At 40.9% G+C, this 6,000-nt stretch overlaps 1 long non-coding RNA gene across 1 annotated transcript in view; it reads right to left on the reverse strand.

Annotated features, from left to right (window-relative positions):
• The window catches only part of LOC110740904, a 68,929-nt gene extending 63,145 nt beyond the window's left edge, over positions 1-5,784 (reverse strand). Inside the window, exon 1 of the long non-coding RNA XR_002516171.2 lies at positions 5,041-5,784. This is a non-coding gene — a long non-coding RNA (uncharacterized LOC110740904). The remainder of the gene's footprint in view (positions 1-5,040) is intronic.
• Positions 5,785-6,000: the final 216 nt, after the last annotated feature.

Raw genomic sequence — 6,000 nt, forward strand, 5'->3', positions numbered from 1 at the left:
AGAAATAAATGAGTTTGAATAGCTCTTCATAACCTTTAAACCTGAGTCCTTGCAAAGAGCAACTATGAGGTCAGAGCAATAATTCTTTGTCCTAAAAACAGGACACCACTGATAACTCAGAGTCGTCTGTTGAAGAAAGTGTTTCAAATAAACTAGTTAGCAATGCCCTTGTTTTGTTTGCCTCTGGATAGGAAGAACTAGGAGTGCAATCAGCACCGAGGTGTCTATAGCCTTGATGTGATGGGAGAGGAAAGTAGGGGAACTGAATTATTTAGTTTTTCAAAACCTTAAATGGAACGAGAAATACCAATGTTTTATCCATAAGGATAAAAAGGAAGAGTTGAGAGTCATTCTGCTGATACCAACTAGGAAGCTCCAGTAGAACATTCCCCTGGTGATGAAGTAATTCACTTTTTCTGAGATTAACAAACGTTCTGTAGTAAGGCTGTTCCTCATTCAAGGTTGCTCACAGGTAAAGTTAATAAAAGGCAGATTCTAAGAATTCAGAAGGAAGTTTGCCTTTCCACTGGGAGAAAGCATGCATTCAGGGTCTCTAGTCTGTGGGTTTGTGTGTGTGCGCGCGCATATCCTATGCACAACTCAGATGTCCAGGACTTGAGATGAGAATGGAAAGCACCAAATAAGAAGAAAGCTGCCACACAGTAGGCTGAAGGAGGATGACTACAACCTTTAGGCTGAAAAAAGGTAACTGCATGCTGGCATGTATCCTTGTGGATATGTGGAAACACGACAAAAGTATTGGTTCATCCTGGCTGCAGTTTTAAAGGAAAGGAACATCTCCTGGCATGAACATCTCTTGGAGATGAATGCACTATACATGCAAATTCAGATCTATCGTCTTCCACCAGTCACCCCAAGCTACATTCCCCTTCCATTCCTTATCAAAGGAATAAGCATCTTCCTTGTTTCCCAGGCTTCACTCCTCAAAATCATGAGCTTTTCTTCCCTACCTTTCCCTTCATTCGAACTTTTTCCCTTCAAAATGTTTATTGAATTCTTCTTATCCTCTCTCTGCCTGGGGATTTATCTAGTCTACTTAATTCTAGATCGTTGCCTTTCTGTAGGAAATATAAAACACACAAATAATGAAATACTCATAATCCAACGCAGAAATCATGAGTGTTATAGGAACAATGGCCTCAAAAGCTAGATTGCCCAGGTAGTTCATATTTCATACAATTTTACTATTTTAAATAAAATCAACTTGAAAAATTCATTATGTTGAAGAATAAAAATGTTTAAATATTACCTGATTTTTTTTTCTCATTTCTTTTTTTCCCTTTATACCTTCCTCCTTCCCCATGCAAGAAGCTGGACATGTCTCTGCTATTTAACTCAGGGAAAGAATAAGACAGTATTAAAGAGAAGAATTCTTTTCCTGACTTGCATGTTTCCAAAGCCGAGCCCCTCAGGGATGTGAAGACTTAAGGCAGAGGCAAAAGATTTGGGAAAAAATAGTGTGAATTTAAGGTAGGTTTTCCCTTCTACCTCTTACCAAAGAAAAGATTCCCAGGATTGATGGAAGGGGATATTTGGAAGGAAGCAATGGGAATAGAGATGTTGGTGGGCGTAGGTCCCCAAAAATAAGGACCTGGGTCCTGTCCACCAGTTTTAGATGTGGGAAGGTGGCAAACCCCCCATAATGGTTTATGGGAGTAGAGATAAAGGAAGTAAAGCTTAGTAAATTGTTTCTGGAGGTTGATTTGGCATCATTTGGTAAAACTGAAACATTGGAGAAATTTTTACACGTATACATAAAAAGCTTTGTACAAAAATGTTTATTGCAGCATTACTTCTAAGTTGAAGAAAAGCTTCCCAACAACCTAAATATCCATTAATAGAAGAGGGAATAAATAAAATGTGAAATATGTTGACTGTAGGCTACTGTGTAGCAGTTTTCAAAAAATGGTTAAAACAATAGAACAGTTCAGAGGAATTTAGATCTTAGAATCCAACTGTCTTGAGAGTTAAAGTCTTAAGAGTTAAACTCTAAGTGCCTCATTTTACAGATGAGAAGGAATGGGGGACCTGAAGGCTAAGTGATTTCTTGAAAGCAGGCTGTTGTTTAGACTTCCAACCTGGCCTTTCACCCATGATGTCATTAGATGCCCCAAGCTACCTGGTCTCGTTCAGTCTATTCCAGCAAGCAGAACATCATCCCCTCTGATCTCTCTATTAGTCTAGCACAGAAGAACAAAAAGAGGAGGGGAAAGGGGGAAGAAAAAAAGAGGTTGCCCTTGTTCTTGAGATCACAGTTCAGATGAAGAATGGAATCATAATATGAAACCATTAAAGCCACTTAAGTGACACAGTTTTCTTATTTCCCACATTCACAGCTTAAGGAGTCTTTTGATTATCTCTGGATCTCCATTTTCTTAATAGCAAAACAAGGGGTTCAGCAAGAGAGAATCATCAACTCCTCAAGTTCAAACTAGTCTCCTTGTAATGAATCTAACTTTTAGCTATGGAATCTAAGCTGTCTTGATTTCACGGTTGAAATCTACACTCACAAAATAATATTTCATACACTTTCCCCAAATCTCTTGTCTATACCCTAACAGTTTCTTCTGATTGGTGAAACCTAGAGACCATATCTGATGCTTCTTTTCCAATATAATTCTTAATTCTCAGCACTCTGATAAACTTGTGGGAAGAATTTTCTGCCTGTGTTTTAAAGATAGGCACTACATTAAAATCTCAATACTAAATGGCAATCCAGGCACTTATTTTTTTAAAGACTGAGAGCCCAATGTCAGTGAAACGGCCTTGGCTTCATCACTTTGCAAGCCTGAGGTGGGAGTGGACCTCTCCACCTGCCAGCGCTTACCTCTCGGCATGGTCTGGTGGGCCGAATAGGAGTGGGAGTCAGGAACTCCACGATAAGTACTAATTGTGTGACTGACTTGGGGCTGTGACATCAGAGAAAACTGTTCCACTTTAGGCTTCTTGTACAAAGGAGGAGAAAGTTGTAAAGAGAAAATTTCCCTGAAAAGTACATCATGCTCCAGAGGCCAAATGTGACAGTCATTAAGGAAGCAAGAGGAGATGGCTTCTTCCCCAGCCATGACGGGATCACTCATGGTATCCCCACCCACGCTCCCAGTGTGTCACAGCACAGCCACAGAAACACAGCAACTTTCATGCAAATGGCTCAAATTCACTTTTCACATTTAAAGTAACACATTTTGTAATTATTAATGGTTAATTCGTGTGACCACCCATGAGTGAAGGGCATTTCTGTCTCCCACATCTTTAATGGCAAATAATTAATGATGTGTTAGAAATTAACAACAATTAACAGTGCATAGGAACAATGGTAGAAGGTCAGAGACGCTGAAGAAATGCGACGTTTAGCTTCTCGGGCAGAATCTGGCAGTTTCAAGGAGGGAGACTGCAGGCAGAAATGTTTCCCTCAGGTACAAATACACCTCAACTCTTGCCCCAGAACACGGACCCAAATACAATCACTTTTTAAGATGAAGCACGTTGAAGGAAATAACTGCTCAGCACTTCCATTAAGCTTATTAGTTTTGCTAAACAAGCAAATGGTATAACATTAAATTTTTAGCTTAGTATTAATGAGCATTGCCTGAAATATAGAACAAATTTCTGATTTAGTAATTACATGATCATTTTAGAATGTAGTAGGGTCTAGTGAATTTCTAGAAAGAACTCTTTGAGTAACATGTAGATATAAATCACTTATAGAAACTGTTATGTGTATATATTTTTGTGTTTAACTACAGGATCTCTGCAAGTATTATTGCTGTATATAGGCAAGTTAACTAAATTGCCTTAACTTTATCTACATGATAAGTGGCAGATAATATTACTATTGGAGTGTTGAATTTCCCAGCCTCACTTTTACCCTATTTAAAAAAAAAAAAAAAAAAAAAAAAACAGAGGTCCTTGGGCCAAAGTCTCATATATGTCTCAATGTTGAAAATAAAGTCAGAGAAAGTGAGTCAAGCTCAAATATACAAATTGATGATCTAACCAAGGATATCCACCAAGGGTATCCTACTATAGAACGGGCATGAGATATATATATTCTGCTTCCACCCACAAAGTAATTATAATTATAATTACATTACCTGTAATTATAAACATAATTAATTATATTCCTGCAGTGCTTTAGAGCTTACAAAGTACATTCACATACATTAATTATTTAACCTCATCTGTACCTGGGAGGCAGGCATAGCAGAAAACCCACAGAATAAAACCACCGGCTTCATACTGAACCCAGATCTATTGCTTCCAGGTGGCCACTTCCTTCTTTCCCTCTTGTGTTCATCCCCTTAAACCAAGCTTGTTCTGAAAATGGGGGAAGAATCCATTTTCTAGAAGCAATGACATTTCTAGCTTCTTGGTCAAGCAACTTCCAAACCAGCAAAAGTGATTTTAAGGGAAGGAAGAGCCCAGAATTTGTGGGGAGGAGGCACCAATCACAACTACCTCAAGGCTCTGGTTTGGCTCGGGCACACAGGAGCAGTGTGGGGCCTGAGCCTCACCTCTGTCCACGTTTTTGTAGGTAACAGTAATTCAAAGAATGACAGACTTTTGGAGGTAGAACAGAAACATGTCCTGCACGTCTAGGAAGTGTGCCTTGCTGAAAATGCAAAGAGAGCCCAAACTCCACAGCAGCTTATAGAAGGAACCATCATGAGGAGACCTTGCAGTTCAGCCCTTGTGCTTTGCAGGTTATGGGATCAAATGTGCACTCCTCTGCCTCTTTTCAAGGTTCCACACTCCCCTCTCAAAACTCCCATATCACATTGGATATGCGGCACACAGCTTTCTAGCCCCATTTCCCATTGCACCTTAATATCCTAACCATTTACCATCCCACAACCGTGCAGCTCTCTGTTCCTGTTCCTGGGCTCCCCATTTGCAGGCTCTTGCCTGATGTTAGTGGATTCAAATCCCAACCAGCCTTCAAGGCCCAGCCTCAAGGCCCACCTCCTTCTACCAGATATAAGGGAAAGTAGATTTTGGCCCTTCTAGGGAAGAACTTACAGTCTTCTCAGAGAAAAGATTTGTATTCAAGCAGCCATAGAAGTTGGAAGGTGTTCCGTGAGTGGCCCTAAAACCGAGCTACTTAAGTATGGACCAGCAGATCAGTATCACCTGGTAACTCATTAGAAATGCAAATTTTGGGGTCCTACCCTGGTCTTACTGAATTATGGTCTCCAGGATCAGCTAAGGAGTCAGTGGTTTAACAAGCCCGCCAGGTGAATCTGACGAATGCTAAAGTTGGAGAGCCCCTGCCTTAAAAGAAGTGAATTCTGTAGGACGTCAAAGGAGTAATTGACTTCCAGGTAAGTCTTCTAGAAGAAATTGGCATTTGAGATTTGGCCCTTTAAGACTGTTAAGATTCAGACACCTGGAGAGGAGTGGCAGGCATCCCAAGAGTAAAGACCATGTGAGCAGAGACCCAAATCCAAAAAGGCACAGAGTGTCTGGAAACAGCAGGGACTTCCATGTGGTCAGTGCCCAGGATGGCTGGAGAGGAGTTGCTAGCAGTCAAGTTTCAAATAATAACAACAACTTGTATTGAGCCCCTATTGTGTGCCATGAAGGTTTCTAGACACTTTATATACAAGAATTCCTTTATTCCTATAACCCTATTGAGGAGAAAGTGTTTTTAGATGATCCCCATTTAAAGATCAAGAAACTGGCAGGGCACTGTGGCTCGTGCCTGTAATCCCAGCACTTTGGGAGGCTGACGCAGGCGGATCACTTGAGGCCAGGAGTTCAGAACCAGCCTGGCCAACATGGAGAAACCCCGTCTCTACTAAAAATACACAAATTAGCCGGGCGTGTTGGTGTGCACCTGTGATCCCAGCTACTCGGAAGACTGAGGCAGGAGAATCGCTTGAACCTGGGAGGTGAGGTTGCAGTGAGCCGAGATAGCACCACTGCACTCCAGCCTGGGTGTCAGAGCAAGACTCTGTCTCAAAAAAGAAAACAAAAAAA

The sequence above is a fragment of the Papio anubis genome, chromosome 10 (genome assembly GCF_008728515.1).
Source record: "Papio anubis isolate 15944 chromosome 10, Panubis1.0, whole genome shotgun sequence".
NCBI classification, from domain to species: domain Eukaryota; kingdom Metazoa; phylum Chordata; class Mammalia; order Primates; family Cercopithecidae; genus Papio; species Papio anubis.